The sequence below is a fragment of the Chiloscyllium punctatum genome, chromosome 1 (assembly GCF_047496795.1).
Source record: "Chiloscyllium punctatum isolate Juve2018m chromosome 1, sChiPun1.3, whole genome shotgun sequence".
In the NCBI taxonomy this organism is placed as follows: domain Eukaryota; kingdom Metazoa; phylum Chordata; class Chondrichthyes; order Orectolobiformes; family Hemiscylliidae; genus Chiloscyllium; species Chiloscyllium punctatum.
The window spans coordinates 68,862,468-68,883,339 of NC_092739.1; the positions used below are offsets into that span (position 1 = coordinate 68,862,468).

The 20,872-nt window shown below is 44.3% G+C and overlaps 1 protein-coding gene across 5 annotated transcripts in view; it reads right to left on the minus strand.

The window, feature by feature from the left end:
- Nucleotides 1-20,595, minus strand: part of LOC140475997 (amyloid beta precursor protein binding family B member 2-like) — a 268,491-nt gene extending 247,896 nt beyond the window's left edge. For all 5 annotated transcript variants that reach the window (XM_072567920.1, XM_072567917.1, XM_072567911.1 and 2 more), the window contains exon 1: nt 20,374-20,595. The gene's annotated coding sequence lies outside the window, so the exon portion shown is untranslated. The remainder of the gene's footprint in view (nt 1-20,373) is intronic.
- Between the last annotated feature and the right edge of the window lie 277 nt (nt 20,596-20,872).

Sequence of the window (20,872 nt, forward strand, 5' to 3'; positions counted from 1 at the left end):
TTTTGCATTTCTTGCGGTTGCAGGGGAAGGTGCTGGGAGTTGAGTTTGGGTTGGTGGAGGAGTGTGGACCCCCCTGGCTCCACACCCTCCACCAACCCAACCTCAACTCCCGGCTCCAAACCCCCCAGCAACCCAACCTCCACTCTCGGCTCCACATCCCCACCAACCCAACCTCCACTCCCGGCTCCACACCCCCACCAACCCAACCTCCACTCCCGGCTCCACACCCCCCACCAACCCAACCTCCACTCCCGGCACCTTCCCCTGCAACCGCAAGAAATGCAAAACTTGCGCCCACACCTCCCCCCCTTACTTCCCTCCAAGGCCCCAAGGGATCCTTCCATATCTGCCACAAATTCACCTGCACCTCCACACACATCATTTACTGCATCCACTGCACCTGATGTGGCCTCCTCTATATTGGGGAGACAGGCCGCCTACTTGCGGAATGTTTCAGAGAACACCTCTGGGACACCTGGACCAACCAACCCAACCAGCCCGTGGCTCAACACTTCAACTCCCCCTCCCACTCCATCAAGGACATGCAGGTCCTTGGATTACTCCATCGCCAGACCATAGCAACACGACAGCCTAGGAACTCTCCAACCACAAGGGATGAACTCAGATTTCTCCAGTTTCCTCATTTCCCCTCCCCCCACCTTGTCTCAGTCCCAACTCTCGAACTCAGCACCATCTTCCTAACCTGCAATTTTCTTCCTGACCTCTCTGCCCCACCCCCACTCCGGCCTATCACCCTCACCTTGACCTCCTTCCACCTATCGCATTTCCAACGCCCCTCCCCCAAGTCCCTCCTCCCTACCTTTTATCTTAGCCTGCTTGGCACACTTTCCTCATTCCTGAAGAAGGGCTCATGACCGAAACGTCGATTCTCCTGCTCCTTGGATGCTGCCTGACCTGCTGTGCGCTTTTCCAGCAACACATTTTCAGCTCTGATCTCCAGCATCTGCAGTCCTCACTTTCTCCTAGAAGAACTTGCTATGTAGTCTTGAAAGGTGCAAGGTGCCCACGTGGTAATGAATGCTGTTCTTTTGAAAAGTTAACTTTTTCTCTCTACAGTTGCTGTGAGGCCTGCTGAGTTTTTTCAGCAATTTCTGCTTTTGTTTCTGATTTCCAGCATCCACTGTTCTTTGTGTTTTTTAAAAAATTATTCAACATGTCTGCCATTTCCCCACGGTCGTTGACAATATTCCCACTTTCAGTCTTGAGCAGGCCAACATTGCCCCTGACCACCTGATTCCCCTCTACATAAGTATAAAACTTCTTATTGATTCTGACATCCCTGACAAGTCTCCTTTCATAATCCCTTTTACTGGCTCTTATAAGCTACTTAGTGGCCATTTGCTTGCTTGTGTATCTTTCCCAATCAACAGTTGTGCTGTTTTTTTATATATAAATCACACAACACCAGGTTATAGTCCAACAGGTTTAATTGGAAGCACACTAGCTTTCGGAGCGACGCTCCTTCATCAGGTGATTGTGGAGGGCTCGATCATAACACAGAATTTATAGCAAAAATTTGCAGTGTGTTTTCAATGTATAATTTCAGTTACATCACACTGCAAATTTTTGCTATAAATTCTGTGTTACGATCGAGCCCTCCACTATCACCTGATGAAGGAGCGTCGCTCCGAAAGCTAGTGTGCTTCCAATTAAACCTGTTGGACTCTAACCTGGTGTTGTGTGATTTTTAACTTTGTACACCCCAGTCCAACACCGGCATCTCCAAATCATGGCTTTTTTTTGGCATTGTTGTAAGCCTGTTCCATTAGTTTTATGCTAACCCTTTTCTCTTTAGCTGTCCATGGCTATCCTTCCTGTGAAGTGGAATTTCTCCTCCTCAGGGATACAAACTGTATTGTGTTATCTGTTCCTTTAAACATCCTGCACTGTTCTTCAGTTGCTTGCCCATTAGCAGACTTTCCCAGTTTACTAGAAAGTCTTTGTCACATCTCGTTTATCTTAATCTAAAACTCCAGTAGCTGATTATGCTTTGCTTTCAAATGCCATATTGAACTTGATCATGTTCTGATCACTATTTGATAGATGTTCTTATACAATGAAATTACTCACTAAATCCGGCTCACGACTCGTTGCTAAATCCAATATTGCATGTCCCCTTGTTGATGCTAGGATACACTGCTAGGAAGTTATCTGGGACACACTTCAGAAACTCACAACTTTCTCAGCGCTTCCCAAACCTGTGTCCAAAACCAACCAGAATGACAAGGGAGCAGATACGTGGAAACATCACCATAAAACCATAAGACACAGAAGCAGAATTAGGCCATTTGGATCAATGAGTTTGTTTTTGCCATTCAATCGTTGCTAAAATGTTTTACAAACCCATTCTCCCCATACCCCTCGATCCTCGTGCCAATCAAGAACCTATCTTAAATAAACTCAATGACTTGGCCCCAACAGCCTCTGTGATAGTGAGTTCCACAGATTAACCATCTCAGCTATAAAAACAGAAAACATTGGAAAACCAGGTCTGGCAGCATTTGTGGAGAGAAAGCAGAATTAACATTTTTCCTCCTCATCTCAATTCGAAAGGGTTGACCTTCATTCTGAGGCTGTGCCTTCAGGGCCTACTCTCTCCTACTAATGGAAATATTTTCTCGACATCCACTCTACCTGTCAGATTTCTGTCAAGTTTCAATCAGATCCCCCACATCCATCTAAACTCCACTGAGTATAGAACCAGAATCCTCAAATGCTCCTCATATGACATTCCTCCTACACCAAGTTTCTCTGCAGCCCGGATGAGATATTATGAACCCAGGAACCAGGCAGGGAACACACCCTCTAGATCCTAACCCCAGAGGACTGCATCTATTCCCGACTATACTATTCCTGATTACAACTACACTTCTCTTTTCTGTCTCCCTCTTGAGTAGCTCCCTGTGTCATAGTCAGTTTGCACATCCTCCCTATAGCCCCACTCTCCCATCCACACAGTGATCAGGAATCTCAAACCTATTGGACAAGCTCAAGATTTAAGACTCCTTCAGCACTCCCTCCTGGATTCCTCTACCTACCTTGCTCACAGTCACACCCTCCTGCCCCTGACTACTGACCAAAATCAAGGAACTTGACCTAAGTGGTGTGGCTGCCTCCTGAAACACAGTGCCCAGGTCACTCTCCCCCTCCTTGATTGGCCGCCAGATGCCAACTCATCAGCTCTGGGCCAGAGTTCCTCAAGCAACCAACACTTGCCACCATGTGTTCCACCGGCTCACACATCATACAGTTACAATATATCTCCTGGCTCAGCATCTCCATGTTAATTGCTTAGCTCTTAATTTGATTTTTAAAGAATTTCTTTTGTGTGCTTTAAGTATTTGCCCTATTTACCTTCGATCTGAAAGTAGCCTATCATAGATTGCCAAATTAGTAGCTAATAATCACCAATGAACTTATGGTTTACATGTGATCTCACTCCTTCGTGCTGGGTCCCGATCTGGGCTTCAATTTATGCTGTTTAAAAAAAAAACTTTAAACTATAAAACAATAAAAACCAAGCAAAATTTAAAAGCATTTGTTCCCTGCTGCACTGTATTCCCACGCTTGCTCCAAATTCCCTGAACAATATCACATTCAGGCTGTATCTCACTCTGGATCAGATTTCTCCTTCCTTACCATGTGAAGCATGTTCCCCTCCAAACCACCTGACTTCCTGCCTCGGAAGTATATAACTGTTCCTTCAGTGTCATTGAGTTAAAATCCTGGAACACTTACCCAACGGCATTATGGGTCACCTAAACAAATAGCCAGCAGCAGTTCAAGGAGGCTTCAGTATCTGAGGAGTCACTTAACACTGCAATCATAAATGAACATCCCCACCTTGACCTTATGAAGGGAGGGCAATGAATGAAACAGCTTAAGATGGTTGTGCCTAGGACCATCCCATGAGTAATATCTGCAAAGAGCTGAATGACTGACCTCCTGGTGGGATTTGTTCTGCTTTTGTATACCTGACCCAAATCACTTGAGTTTGGTTCAGTCTTCCTAATGTTTGGCTGGATGCAATTGTAATTTAGATTAGAATGGTGCTGGAAAAGCACAGCAGGTCAGGCAGCATCCGAGGAGCAGGAAAATTGACATTTCAGGCTGGAGCCCTTCATCAGGAAATTCCTGATGAAGGGTTCTGGCCCGTAACGTCAATTTTCCTGCTCCTCGGTTGCTGCCTAACCCGCTGTGCTTTTCCAGCACCATTCTAATCTAGACTCTGACCTCAAGCATCTGCAGTCTGCACTTTTGTGATTGTAATTTGCCTAAACTAAAGAAAAAGTTCATCTAATAGCACAGAAGGATCAAAAATGTGGTTGAAAAATAGAGCTAGAGGTCAGTACAAATGGAGAAGCTGATCCCATGCGTATGAATGCCGGAATTTAGGAAGAAAGAGGAAATCATACAGACCCTTGGAGGACTACCAAGGTCATGGTGTGTCATTAAGAAAAAAAGTGATTGTTAGTGATTCTCTGGCTTCTATGTTTATGCTAGGAATACAAGCTGCAACAGTTAACTTCTAATATAATGCATCAATTCAAAATGTCTGTACACAACTGCAGCTGGGAAGTTTCCTCATATTGTTTCCCAGCCTGTGAAATACTTTCAGAATTATTGAGCTCTGTTTGGCAAGCTCCATCTCTTGGTCTTGGAGTCTGTACCATTTCAGTGACTCAGAGGAATGCACGGCTGTTTCTTCTGCGTGCGTTGGCACAGAGCTGTTCTGTGAATTTAATGCACAGTTCAGCAGGAGGTGATTAAATTTGTTCTTGCAGTGTTACTCTGCAGATCACTTTGGCTAACCTTTTGCATACTTAGAATAAAAATAAGCTGTTCTGGTGAACTAATCTTTTTTTTAAAAATAGACTTGTGATTAAAAACATCAGCCAGTCAGTAAATTTGATAAAGCAGTCTTATAAAACCCAACATATGTCCAGATTTCTCTTTCAGGTACTGGTCAGGCTGCTCTGTATTTTCAGCAATTGTTGTTCACAGGCTGTAACTTTTCTCTTGTACAATTAGTTGAAAGCCTGGATCTAAAATCTTCTGAAGGGTGAGAATTCAGCACCAACAGGATCACTATTTATGATGATGCTGCTTGGGTTGGTTCAGTAAATTTAATTGTATATTGGAGTACGTTTTAATATTCAGCTTCGATAAATAGTGTAAAAGATTACACATAGGAATGACAAATCTAGCCACCTCTACTAAAATGCAGCTTAAAACCCTGGTCACAGCAGAAATTCCACAACCTTGCAGTCCTCTGAATAACATGGACAAAACAAAGTTGATAAAGCAGGAGGCGCAGCTGATGGATATATTTGAGAGACGTGAATGAATAACCATATCGTTCAGCATAATTCTAACTGTTGTAGACAAGTTTTCTGAAATGTCTAAGTCCAAGGGAGGCTTTTGCAAGTAAATAAATGACTGAGAAAGGGTGCCAAGTGAGTAATAAATGAAGGGATCCATATACAGAAAAATCACAAAGTCCTATCTCTGCAATGTAGACTTCAAGTAGGGAACCAATTTTCTTGTCCAGTGTGGCGGGAAGAGCAGAAAAGAGAGGTATGCTTAAGGCTGTTCCTTTGTATAAAATTGGTCAGCTACACTATATATGAATAACGTTTGTACCATATGCTCCACAATCAAGTGTCTTATCAAAGCATATCATAATGAATGCCAAAAAGGAAGGAGGTTGACTAATGGTTGGCTCAACACAGCCTTCCAAGCAAACAGAGTACATATTGGCTCTGGCAACACCATTTTAAAAGGCATCTGTCCTCATCAGATTGGTTTCTCACAGCATCCAAGTCACTTGGAATTACAAGTACTTTGCAATCTAAAATTAGCAATTGCAATAACATGAGACTAAATTAAAAACGAGAATTCTCAGTTTGTGTTCAGTTTTCTTGAAATTTAACCAAAAGAGACAGGATTAAAAAACGTACTTCCTTGACTGATTTAAGTTGATCTTGAAATGTATTTCTTGGTCAGATTGATAATAGTATGAGGACAGCAAACATTATTAAAAGTGAAGAGACAGCATAAAAATGGAAGCCATCTGTCTCAAATAGTCACAAATTCCTTAGAAACTTAAAAAAAGCTCATTAATTCCATCCAAATCAACATTCAAAGGAAACTGAAACTAAAATAAGGGAAGACCAGAAAATAGGCAAGTTACAAATTAGAAAATAATTTTACTGATTAAAAAACATAAATGAGAACAAACCCTTTCTACTTGCAGACTCAAAGAAACAGGATTCCAAGTCTGGGGTTACAGTATTCAGATAAATGCAAAGGATTTGCTCATCCACATTCTACCTATTCCAGCCTGCACTCAACCTCAGAACAGCTACAAGCCATTCTAGTAAATAGCCCTGAATGTCGATTTCACACCTGGGAGATATAAGCTGTGAGCTAATGTGCACCTTGATGGGCAATAGTTGCAGCAGCTTGGCAACGGGCATCAACACCGAAAACAAGAACAACCTACAACACCGAAAACTACTGTGCAGCATGTGTGGTGTACCTGCCTCTCACAGCTTGCTCTTTTCAGCAATTAGCAAATGTGAAGCTGCCTCCATCCCAAAGGATCGACTGCATGCCCACCATCTTACACAGAAGGAATGATGCCAATGATGATTGTCTAAAGTGAAGCATCTTTATCACTAATACCTGGCCAGTCAACAGCTTTGCAATCTGATAAAGTTTCCCACATGAATGATTGTGAAAACTTCTGGACATTTCCTGTGTATTCAGAGAAGAGACTAGACTTTTCCCTGCAGTTATTTTGATTGACATGTTCACATATGTTATTGCATACCTCCAGGGTAGGTAGGATTTGAAACTGGACCTTCAGGCCTACTACCTCTGCATCACAAGACCCACAAATTAGTTTTAATAAGCCTCAGTTATATTCTGACACACATCCAGAACAGATCAGACTTAAACCCAGATCTTCACATTCAGAGATAAGACTAAGATTTCCCTCTCAATTAAGGTCACCAGTCACAGAGCAACAAGTTATTTAATTACTTTGGTGTAAAGGGTTCCACAAACAACAATGAGCCGCTATGTTTACTTGTGTAATAATAGTGATTAATATTAAGAAAGTAATTACAATACTAACTGAATTCAATCACGCAAAAGCATTCAATTATCAGATTATTTGAATTAAACAACATAAAGAAGACAAATAGAGATCATTGTTCAGATTGCAATTTCTTCCACAGAGTGAATCTAACACATGAGCTATTCAATACAGCTATGATGTCTGAAAGCACAATACATTTTGTCAACACAAATCTGTAGGGACAGCTCCAATTATTTTGCAGTTAAAGGTACCACTGCAGTAGATGAACGAAAGATTTGAGGATAATGAGCAATTACAACGCATGTTCTGCAATAAACCATTCCCAATTATAAGACCATCCTTCTTTAATGGTGAACCAGTAGTTCAACTGGGTTTCTACTGTAATTTATCTCTGTGCCACTTCATTCATCTAACGGCTGCATATCAAAACTCTTCTTTGTTCTTTATGCCACTCTCATATTATTGCTGATAACATGGCAGTGTATTCCTCATCCAAATACATGTCAGTTTTACAAGGATGCTGACATCAATTCAACATGTCCATCTCTCTTGATCTTTTTACTACCTTTAATTTGTCACACCGACTGCCTGGCATGCAGTATTCAACAAATAAAACTTCCCTCCAAATCAATGTTGAGAAAACCAATGCAATTGAGCACAATTTTAATTTTAATGTCCTAATATCACCATCAGGAAGCTTCACACGATTTCACCGAGACCCGAAGGGCAGTTGTTGAGGAGGCAGTGAGCAGAGCAGAGAGCAGACTTCCACAGCTGGCACAGCAACTAGAGGCTCCTTAGTGCTGAGACTGACAGCTCCACACTCAGGTGGGAGCTCCTGCTGCAGGTAGGAGTGCCAAGGGGTTGGGGTTGCTTTAGGATGGAGACTAGGTAGAAGTGGGTACTGCAGATGCTGGAGATTAGAGTGGTGCTGGAAAAGCACAGCAGGTCAGGCAGCATCCAAAATCGACATTTCGGGCAAAAGCCCTTCATCAGGAATTTGGCTGGTAGCCTCGGGAGTGGAGAGATAAATGGAGGAGGGGGGTTGGGCTGGGGAGAAGGTAGTTGAGAGTGCAATAGGCGGATGGAGGTGGAGGTAAAGGTGATAGGTCGGAAGGGAGCATGGAGCAGATAGGTGGGAAGGAAGACTGACAGGAGGGACAGGTCATGAGGATGGTGCTGAGCTTGAAGGGTGGAATTGGGGCAAGGTGGGGGGAGGAGAAATGAGGAAACTGGTGAAGTCCACATTGACGCCATGGCATTGAACGGTCCCAATGTGGAAGATGAAGCCCTCTTCCTCCAGGCGTCGGGTGGTGAGGGAGTGGCGATGGAGGAGGCCCAGGACCTGCATGTCCTCAGCACAGTAGGAAGGGCATTGAAATGTTTGGCTACGGGACGGTGGGGTTGATTGGTGCGGGTGTCCTGGAGATGTTCTCTGAAGCACTCTGCAAGAAAGTGTCCAGTCTCCCCAATGTAGAGGAGGCTGCATCAGGAGCAATGGATACAATAAATGACATGTGTGAAAGTGCAGGTAAAACTTTGATGGATGTGGAAGGCTCCTTCGGGGCCTTGGATGAAAGTGAGGGAGGAGGTGTGGGCACAGGTTTTGCAATTCCTGCGGTAGCAGGGGAAGGTGCCAGGAGGGGAGGGTGGGTTGTTGGGGGGCATGGACCTGACCAGGTAGTTGCGGAGGGAACAGTCTTTGCAGAGAGTGGATAGGGGCAGGGAGGGAAATATATCGCTGGTGATGGGGTCTGTTTGGAGGTGGCAGAAATATTGGCGGATGATGTGATTTATGCGGAGGTTGGTAGGGTGGAAGGTGAGGACGAGGGGTCTTCTGTCTTTGTTGCGGTTGGAGGAGTGGGGTTTGAGGGCGAAGATACGGGACATGGATGAGATGCGTTGGAGGGCATCTTCAACCATGTGGGAGGGGAAATTGTGGTCTTTAAAGGAGGAAGCTATCTAGTGTGTTCTGGTGGAACTGGTCCTCCTGGGAGCAGGTGTGGCAGAGGCGGAGGAATTGGGAATATGGGATAGCATTTTTGCAGGAGGTAAAATGGGAGGAGGTGTAATCCAGGTAGCTGTGGGAGTCAGTGGATTTGTAGAAAATGTCAGTTTTGAGTAGGTCACCATTGTTGGAGAGGTCCAGGAAGGGGACGGAGGTGTCAGAGATGGTCCAGGTGAATTTAAGGTTGGGGCGGAATGTGTTGGTGAAGTTGGTGAACTGCTCAACCTCCTCGCAGGAGCACGAGGTGGTGCCGAGTAGCGGAGGAAAAGGTGGGGAGTAGTGCTGGTGTAATTCCAGATGATGGACTGTTCTACGTAGCCAACAAAGAGACAGGCATAGCTGGGGCCCATGCGGGTGCCCATGGCTACCCCTTTCGTCTGGAGGAAGTGGGAGGATTGGAAGGATTGATTGTTGTGGGTGAGGACCAGTTCAGCCAAACAAATCAGAGTGTCAATGGAAGGGTACCGGTGAGAGGAAGAAACGGAAGGTATGGATGGCCTGGTCATAGCGGATGGAGGTGTAGAGGAACAGGATGAAAATAGTGAAGATGAGGCATTCAGGGCCAGGGAATCGAAGTCTTGGAGGAGGTGGAGTGTGTGGGTGGTGTTCTAAACATAAGTGGAGAGTTCCTGGACCAGGGGGATAGGATAGTATCAAGGTAGGTGGAGATGTGTTCGCTGGGGCAGGAGCAGGCTGTGACAATGGGTCGGCCGGGGTGGTCAGGCTTGTGGATCTTGGGAAGGAGGTAGAACCGGGCAGTGCGGGGTTCCAGAACTATGAGGTTGGACACTCTGGGTGGGAGATCCCCTGAGGTGATGAGGTTGTGGATGGCCTGGGAGAATATGGTTTGGTGATGGGGGTGAGGTCATGGTTGAGGGGGCGGTAGGAGGAGGTGTCTTAGAGTTGGTGCCTGGCTTCAGCAATATAGAGGTCAGTGCGTCAAACTACCTTTGCACCCACTTTGACCGCTGGTTTGATGGTGAGGTTGGGGTTGGAGCAGAGGGAATGAAGGGCTGCATGTTGTGAGAGTGAGTGATTGGAGTGGGGTAGACAGGTTGAGGCAGTCAATGTCTCGGCAGCAGTTGGAAATAAAGAGGTCAAGGCAGGTAACAGACTGGCACGGGGTGTCCAGGTGGCTGGAGTGTGTTGGAGGTGGGTGAAGGGGTCCTCGGATGGTGGCAGGAATCCTGATGGAAAAAGTAAGCTCCAAGGCGGAGGCGGCAGAAGAAGTGTTCAATGTCACGGCACATTTTTATAGAGTCATAGAGATGTACAGCATGGAAACAGACACTTCGGTCCAATCTGTCCTTGCCGACCAGGTATCCCAACCCAATCTAGTCCCACCTGCCAGCACCCGGCCTATATCCCTCCAAACACTTTCTATTCATGTACCCATCCAAATGCCTTTTAAATGTTGCAATTGTACCAGCCTCCACCACACCCCCTGGCAGCTCATTCCATACACGTACCACCCTCTGCATGAAAAAGTTGCCCCTTAGGTCTCTTTTATATCTTTCCCCCTCATCCTAAACCTATGCTCTCTAGTTTTGGACTCCCCGACCCCAGGGAAAAGACTTTGTCTATTTATCCTATCTATGCTCCTCATGATTTTGTAAACCTCTATAAGGTCACCTCTCAGCCTCTGATGCTCCAGGGAAAACAGCCCCAGCCTGTTCAGCCTCTCCCTATAGCTCAAGCCCTCCAACCCTGGCAACATCCTTGTAAATCTTTTCTGAACCCTTTCAAGTTTCACAACATCTTTCGAAGAATTGCATGCAATATTCCAACAGTAGCCTGATCAATGTCCTGTACAACCGCAACATGACCTCCCAACTCCTGTACTCAATACTCTGATCAATAAAGGAAAGCATACCAAATGCCTTCTTCACTATCCTATCTGCCTGCGACTCCACTTTCAAGGAGCTATGAACCTGCACTCCAAGGTCTCTTTGTTCAGCAACACTCCCGAGGACCATACCATTAAGTGTACAAGTCCTGCTAAGATTTGCTTTCCCAAAATGCAGCACCTTGCATTTATCTGAATTAAACTCCATCTGCCACTTCTCAACCCATTGGCCCATCTGATCATGATCCTATTGTAATCTGAGGTAATCTTCTTCGCTGTCCACTACACCTCCAATTTTGGTGTCATCTGCAAACTTACTAACTATTTAATTCGTTGATGCGTGGATGGAGGGGGATTAAGGTAACGCCTTTGCTGAGGACTGATTGTTTGTCCTCAGTGAGAGGTAGTGAAAACTCAGCAGGGCTGGGTGCTAGGCTGGGAGTTAGGATGGAGGTTCCCCAGCAAACCAAACTCATTTTAATCTTTTTTATCTTCTTTAAGAAAAGTGCCAAAGGTGGCAGACCATTACCTCAGAGGGGCCTCCATTGGCACTGAGTGGTCAGAAGCCACAGCTGTGGCCTCAGTGCCATGGAATAGTGCCAAGGAGCTGCCTTCATCCCCTGAAAGTGTTCTGGCCTCAGCTAGCAATATTGTCTTGTATCCATATCAAGTCTTTAATGTAGTCAAAGGTGTCCCAAGATGTTTCACAGCAGTATTGTCAAACTTCCCGAAACAAGGTACTCAGGCAGATGACCAAAACAGGAGATCCTAAGGAGGGTGTTAAAAGAGGCAAAAAAAAGTGGTGGAGAACAACAGAGGTTCGGGGAAGGAATGAAAGTGCCTAGGGCTGTGGTAGCTAAAAGTCAAGCCACAAGTTGTGGAGCATTTAAAGTCAGATCTACAGGCCGGTAGAATTAAAGAAATGCAGGGAATTCAGCTGCCTGTTGGACTGAAGGAGATTAGAAACCGTGTATTAGCAGCACCATTCAAACCAATGGGACCGAAACTGCATTATAACCAATACTGGTACGGAAAGTTTGCATTCTATAAATAATAATCCAAATTCTTTAATCGCGATATAGCCAATTTGTATTAAAGAAACGAACGTTGTAGCAGAACTGACTATACAGGCAGCAGAGTTGCAGATGAGCTCAAGTTTAAAGAGGGATTGAAAGCGGGCAGCAGGCCAGAAGCGATTAGTCAAGTCTAAAGTGAGCAAAGGCACAGATGAGGTCATTTTCTTTTGCTCCTCAGTTTTTTTTTGCATATGATCACACACTGGTGGAAAAGAACCGGAAGCTTTATTTATTTCATCTTCCTGTCAAATGATCGACACAAAAGACAAATAAACTGTTAGCAATATTGAGAGTTAAAAGAGGAATGTCATTGCAAAGATGCTCAAGCGTTGATGATTTTACACTAACTGTATTTCACAGCCATAAATAGTGTAAAGATTTCTGTAAACATACACATTTAAAACGTTTTCTTGAAACCCTGTGTGCCAGTGTGACTTAAAGCATGCAATGGCAAATCCTTCAGGCAGTTACAGCTTTCAATCACCAGCACTAAGGGGAACAGACAGTGAGGTCACCATGCCATTATGAAGCACCGACCTTTACCAACTGCATTCTCAGATTTCATTAGCCTTTTCCTACACTTTAATATACTCACAGAGCATTCTCATCTAAAGTTGCAAGTTGCACCTCCAGAATAATGTCTGTTCTACCCGTGACTAACTATATTCTAAAAGGTATATTGTACACATTTTACCTATTGTGTATGCTGACAGGGATTGGTAAGGAGACCACCATAGGAATCAAAGGTAAAAATATTAAAATTGATAATCCAAAATGAGGATCAGGCATAAACTTTCAGAAGAACTCCTGAATGACTTTTCCTGCATTTGGCTTTTCACATAACCAAAATGAAAACAAGTCAAAATAAACATGGATCTGCCATATTCATTTTTAAAAATCGCTCCATGCAGTTTAGCTTTAACTAAACATTGGTCATAAAATAAAACATTAGGCAAAACAAACTCCAGAGTACATTACAGGTGAAACAAAAGAGCAGAAAACCAATTCAAAGACTCAGCTCTATCAGCAGCAGACATAAACCCCACTCCAGTACTACTATCACCAGAGTCCCCACAGGAGGACAGGATTAAAAGCTACAACTGAAGGAATCAACGGTTAAAATATTAAATAATCTCCCCCCAATTTCCTTCTACAATCTGCTCTTTGGTGACATTGTCCAAATGCACAGCATTAAGTTTCACATTTCCACTGTGACACCCAGCTTCTACCTTGTCACCACCTCTCTTTATCACGCATTGCTGGTAAATGCTTACTCAGCATGTGAGCAGAAATTCTCTCCAACTAAAGCCATTGAGTTCCTGGCCCCAATCTCTTCTCCTTTGCTACACTTCATTCATCTTGCTAGGAACAATCGGAGGATAATTGTTCACAATCTTGATGTTATATCTGAACCAGAGATGAAACCCAACATTTGTGCAATTACCACAACTGGCTAATTCAGCCGCTGTAATATTACTCATCCTCACCCATCTCACCTTCTGTTGAAACACCTGTTATTCTTGTGCTGCCCAAGACTTGACTATTCCCAGGCACTGCTGGCTGCTCTCAAAATTTAACCTTCTACAAACCTGCGGTAATCGAAATCTCTGCTTCCCTTGTTGTTACTTACACCAAGTGTGTTGCCTAGCATCACTCTGCTCACTAATCTACACTTTCTTTCAGCCAAACAATGTATCGGTTTAAACTTGCTTTCAAATCCATGGTCTCACCCATTCCTATCACTAGAATCTTCTCCAGCCCAACAAGCATTCAACATATCTTCTGTTGTTTTACTCTAATCTCTTGAATGGCCCCATTGTCCATTATTAAATGTGAGAATCTCTCTCAAATAGAAATGCAGCACATTATAGATGCTGGAAAGTGAAATCAAAACTAAAAAACTGGAAAACTTCAGGAGGATAGGTAGCAGGGGAGAAACATGTAAATGTTTCAAGTCTAGATGAGGTGATTGACATGAATTGTTTCTTTATATTAATAATTTTGACTTTTAAATGATACATTTGCTATATATGCATTTAAGGATATGCTGCAATCAACACTTGTTTTTATATAATATTTGATTTACACCATATCCATAAGCGTCCATTCCCTCAGTAGCAACAATGTGTACTATCTATAGGATGTACTGCAGAAATTTACCAAAGATCCTCAGACAGCACCTTCCAAACCCATGGCCATATCCATCAAGAAGGACAAGGGCTGCAGACATCTGGGAGGACCACCACCTGCAACTTCTCTTCCAAGTCACTCACCATTATGACTTGGAAATATATCCATTCCTTCAGTGTCACTGGTCAAAATCCTGGAGACCCCAGCCTAAGTCCATTGCAGGTCAAAATTACAGCTTACGGACTGCAGCAGTTCAAAGTGGCAGCTCACCACCAACTTCTCTGGGGAACTCGGTATGGGCAATAAATGCTGGCCCAGCCAGTGGTGCCCATGTCCCAAAAGTGAATTTTAAAAAATATGAATGATGAGAGAAAAAAACACAATGAGTAAATAAAAACAAAGTGTTGCAAATAGGCAGGTGTGACAGCAATTGTGGAGAGAAAAATGTTTTTAGCATTTCTGTTTCTATTTCAGATTTCTAGTATCTACAGTTTTCTCCCGTATGGATAGAAAGTACTTGGGATCTGGTTAAAGGACGTTTGCTCAGTCTGCAGCCATACAGAGGACTGACCCTTTCAAACTACGCCACGGTGTTCCTTTTCACTAGAATATTTATGTTTCTATTGCCAATTTCCAAGCAATTACTGTCAGTTTATAGTAGAACATGCAACCATCCTTCACATCTTTGTCACTACTATCAAAACCACTGAAAATAAATGTCTCCACAGGATTCTGGGAACAAAGGTTTCACAGTAACTCAAAGCATTTAAAAACTGTTCATTTTTAAGCAAAGGTTTACACATTTGTTAAGCATGCTAAATCCAATTTCTCATCAATTGTGAGACAGAGTAACCTGTTGATATTTTACTATGAACATATTTTTTTTATATAAGAACTAAGAGGGATTAAACAGTATATCCTGACAATAACGGAGTTCTTCAATTATTATTGCAAACCAAAACAAGAAAGTAATTTTACGACAATGTCATGGATATAGTTGCACAATTTAATCCAAAAGTGAGCAAAATTAGGGCGCATGGTATTGGGGGCAAAGTACTAACTTGGATTGAAAGTTGGTTGGCTGATAGGAAACAAAGAGTACTGATAAACGGCTCCATTTTGGAATGACAGGTACCAGTGGGGTACCGCAGGGATCAGTACTGGGACCGCAGCTTTTTACAATATATGTTAATGATATAGAAGATGGTATTAGTGATAACATTAGGGTGGAATGTGATGAGGATGTTAGGAGATTACAAGGTGACCTGGACAGGTTAGGTGAGTGGTCAGATGCATGCCAGATGCAGTTTAATGTAGATAAATGTATGGTTATCCACTTTGGTGGCAAGAACAGGAAGGCAGATTACTACCTAAATGGAATCAATTTAGGTATAGGGGCAGTACAGAGAGATCTGGGTGTTCTTGTACACCAGTCAATGAAGGTAAGCATGCAGGTACAGCAGGTAGTGAAGAAGGCTAATAGCATGCTGGCCTTCATAACAAGAAGGATTGAGAATAGAAGCAAAGAGTTCTTCTGCAGCTGTACAGGACCCTGGTGAGACCACACCTGGAGTACTGCGTGCAGTTCTGGTCTCCAAATTTGAGGAAAGACATTCTGGCTATTGAGGGAGTGCAGCGTAGGTTCACGAGGTCAATTCCTAGAATGGCGGGACTACCTTACACTGAAAGACTGGAGCGACTGGGCTTGTATACCCTTGAGTTTAGAAGACTGAGAGGGGATCTGATTGAGACATATAAGATTATTAAAGGATTGGACAATCTGGAGGCAGGAAACATGTTTCCACTGATGGATGAGTGTCGAACCAGAGGATACAGCTTAAAAATATGGGGTAGACCATTTAGGACAGAGATGAGGAGAAACTTCTTCACCCAGAGAGTGGTGGCTGTGTGGAATGCTCTGCCCCAGAGGGCAGTGGAGGCCCAGTCTCTGGATTCATTTAAGAAAGAGTTGGATAGAGCTCTCAAGGATTGTGGAATCAAGGGTTATGGAGATAAGGCAGGAACAGGATACTGATTAAGGATGATTGGCCATGATCATATTGAATGGTGGTGCAGGCTCGAAGGGGAGAATGGCCTACTCCTGCACCTATTGTCTATTGTCATATTGTCTATCTAAGATACATTTAGAAAAGAAAGTCTTTATTTCTGATCTTCACAAACGCTCTGTTCCTTAAATATTAGAACATAACAATGAATGCTTTAATAAAGTTAGTCATAAAGCTTTGGAATTTTCCTGGCACAATGTAAGGAATGTACCTTAGGCAACATAATCTTCACTGGTTAAGGGTGCAGAAAGGGAAGAATACTGCCAAGAACTGGGGTAAAAGAACCTCTCTAAAAAACACAACCCTTACAAAAGGATGAAGAACCTAACGGCCATATTTAACAACTTGAGATGGGTAGCTTCAAAATTACAGGGCAACATTATGCTGCTGTCTCAGAAGCAAATTGGAGAAAGACCACAAAAATGCATGAGTACTGAATCAAATAGCTACCACAGTTTCCTGGGGATTTGTCCCAGTTGTTTTAGATACTGCTAGCCTTGATTGCTCACCAAGACTCCCATGGCCCTTTCCTGCTGACTTATGCTTTCGAGCCATTCATGCACCTGCACGCCAACACATGCTCCCACCCACATTCTCTACAGTTTCTCATATGCCACCCCCATATGCCACCTCCCTTGCCATTCATGCCATGGGTGGTTCTCAGAAGTCATGAAGGTTCCAATCTAATAAAAGTTTCACGATCTATGCTTCCATCCAAAACCCACAAAAACTTCTAATCTTTCAACAGACCCTTTAAACCGTCAAACTGTGAAAACAATCATCTCCTGAGAGCACTGTAGCTTTTGAAATTCAGCCAACTATTCATCGTGTCAGAACAAGAATTAGTACTTTTGGGGAATAGGGAACAAAGAAGTCTATTGAAACAGGATGACCATTTGTATAGCCTCCAGCAAGTAATCCGTCAGGCAGTTTCTTTTAGCTCTCATTAACAGCTTCAATCTTTTCATGTTTAGAGAGATTGTTTAAAGGGATTTGAAGAAAACTTTCAGATGAGGAGACCTACACAGACTTAATCTGCCCTTCAAAAATATGTGTTCGTGACAATAATTCAGTAAGATCTACGGTAGTTATAGTAAAGGTCAAAGATGGACTGGAAATAAAGATTCTGAATTGGGTGAAGACCCACCTTCAGATAAGACAGGATCTTGGCAAAGTGGACTGGGAGCAGCTATTTGCAGGAAAATTCACATCAGAGCAGTGAGACACATTCAAAAGGGTTACAGTGAAAGTGCAAGGTCAATATGTTTGCGTAAAAATGAAGGATGGGTCCAACAAGAGAAGCCTAGACATCAAGGGATGTACAGGATTGGATAAGAAACAAAAAGGAAGCTTATGCTGGATATCGAAGGTTCAAAACGGCAGATTCTTGAAAGGAGTATAGAAAGTGCAGAGGATTGCCTGAAACTGAACTTGAGAGGAAAAAAAACCATGAAGAAAACTGACAGTTAACACTAAGGAAAATCCTAATGCAGTTACTAAGTATGTTAGGGCAAGAGGGAAAAGAGTTGGGCTAAAGTGGATTGTGGAAATAGAAGACATAGTTGAAGTTTTAATTGCTTTTCTGTTGGGTAAATTAGTGATCAAGATATGAATGTAGGAGGTATGATCCTTAAGTTTACAGATGACATGAAAATTGGTGATGTGTTAAATATTGATGAGGAAAGCCTTAGACTATAGGATAGAAACAGACTGGTCAGACATGTTGAACAAAGAATTTAATCCTGAAAAGTGTGGGATGTTACATTCGGAGGACCAATAATGACAAGGATGTCCACATGAAATGGTAGGACACGACAGGGAGTACAGAATATCAGTGGGACCTTGGTGTGCATGTCCTTAGATAATTGAAGGCAGGAGGGCAGGTAGATAAAGGTGATAAAGAAAAGTACAGAATACATGTCTTTATTAGGTTTTCAGGAGCTATATGTAATGTTAGTCAGGCTACAGTTAAGGTTTTCTGTGTAGTGTTGGTCACCACACTATACGAAGGATGTGATTGCACTAGAGAAGATGCAGAAGAGGTTCACCAGAATGTGGCCTGGGCCGGAGCAATTCAGTTCTGAAGACAGACTACACTGGCTAAGAATGTTTTCCTTAGAACACAGAGGCTGATGAGGGACTTGATTGAGTTGTACAAAGTTTGAGGGGCACAGATAGGGAAGAAATGTTTCCCTTTAACGTGATCAATAACTAGAGGGCACAGTTTTATGGTGAGGAGCAAGAGCTTTTGAGCAAAAAAAGTTTGCACCCAGACCGTCTGGTGAGTATCTGGAATTTGCTGTCTAAAAGCCAAGTTGGTAGAGGTGAGAACCCTCAAGACGGCGAAGAAAGATCTGGATGAACGCCCACAGCTTATAACCTTCACAGCCAAGTGCTGGGAAATGGGATGAAAATACATGGATGTTTGATGACTGCACGGACATGATGGGGCGAAGGGACCCTCTGCCAGTCTGGGATAATCAGGGAGGGCATGAACTCACACCGGGGTTAAACAGTCCCGCTGAGCTGGGTTTCCCGTCTGTGACCGCCACACCGTCCCCTCCCGTCAGCAAAAAAAAAACCAACGTGGATGTGTCTGAAATGAATTGTCCATAAACCACGGAGTCAAAATCCGGTCCCAAGTATCAGTTTTGAGCCTGGATGGAATTCCATCCACATCAGTAAACATCTGCGGGAGCCAGGAAGCGCATACCGCAGAAGATATTTCAGGCAACCCACGAAGGAGTGAAGAATTAAACAAATTAAACATATTTTCGCATTCTTCTGGCAGCACTGGCCGTTACAAAGGGACATTAAAAACTCCGAGAGAACAGACCAGTGCTGTTGCAAAGATATTCACCGCACAGTATACTGAAACAACCTACATTAAAGAGATATGTTGGCGAGAAATGAAGTGACGATGAAAAGACAACACAGAAGTCTGGCTTCCATAACGAACAACATCGACATTTCAAAGGAATTAATTCAACGCTATAATGGGAATTGGGTACCGTTATTACCAGGCTTTATCAGAGATTGAGATAGGTATAGGTTTGTAATTGGAGTAATGAAGAGCTATCTCGGTTGATTACAATAAAAAAAAGCACCAGACCAGTCCCCTACTCAAGCCGAAAATCAGAAAGACTGGATGTCGAATTGTGCCCAGTCCTATCTCCTTCCTTCGGGACAAAACGTCAATTAACGAGTTCCAGACCTAAAGGCAGGTGATCCGTTATATGGACGGTAACATAAAACCGTCAATCTCGTAGGGGGATTCACAAAAGAGGTACAGTCACAAATCATCAGGTTGCAGATGGAGAACGGAGCGAATTGCGAGCACAGACGAGGGAGACAGACACATGAACACACAAGGTTTGCTAGCTGCGTTCTCCACCAGTCCCTAATACAATGTAAACATTTAGCTCATTGGTTTCGGCACCACTGTATAAACTGATTGATGGATCGAGCTTGCTCCAGCCCACATATCTCAGGCAAAAACAAAACCCTTTACAATCTGCCCAAAACATACCAAGTGAGCCGGTGTAGTATGCATAAACAGACTACCTCGCCTTTCCTCAACAATCGTCCCCCGATGTCTAACTTTGATTTTAAAAATGGCCCCGTTTCCAATATTACAGCGAGCTCTGCAGCCCCTGGGTGGTTTGAAATTGAAGGTGTTCAGATTCTCAGTGGCATCGAAGCCCAACATCCCCCCCAACTCTCTGTCCTTGCCACTCTGCTGCCCTGACACCCTCACCAGATCTAACGGAGCCCTTTTATCCGCTCCCCGGTTGAGTCAGCCTTGCGGAATCTCGCTCTTGATGAGCCGTCTCCGGATATTATTTCCCCCCCCCCCCCCTATCTGTCTGATTGCTATCAATGCAGTATTTAAAGTGGCGCAGTACCGCTGGGTGTTGTTGAACACCTTCCACATTGCAACACTAACGCTTCACCTGATCGCTGCATTCCTGCCGTTCTGGAAAGCAACATTTTCTCAGCGAAGATTGCTGCATTCCCCCCCGCAATCCCCGCCGGCGCAGTGCCCATGCCCTTGCCCGTCCCCCTCCTTTCAGCATCCCGTATCATTTTTAACGCCGCGGCGGTGGTGATTTTCCACTCACACTGTTCCCGTTTACTCTCTTCCCCGGGTCTCCCCCTTTCGGGTCAGCTCGGAGCCGGTCTGCCCGGCCGGGAAGAACCGCGGCCAGTCCGACTCTCGGTGATGTTTTGCCGCAATCCCTTCCGCCGATACTATTCCGTGAGAAGGGTGGCGGGGCGATGTCCGGACACCCCCCACCACCAGCAGCAGCAGCAGCAGCGCCCAGCGCCAGTGTCACTCATTCACTCAGTCAGTCAGGAAGAGCCGCGCCCGCCCCCGGGCTTGGCCACGCCCACTCAACCAGACCACGCCCACCGCCCCGCCCCGGCCGTGACCATCAAACCACATCCGCGCCTATTGCCGCACCCCTGCCCCGCCTTCCGACTGACCACGCCCATTGACACGCCCTCTGATCCCCCCACCCACCCACTCGGGCCACGCCTATTATCACACCCCAGTTACGAAACCCACACACACCCCGGGCCACGCCCCGTGGCCGCTTAGCCCCGCCCACCACCGCC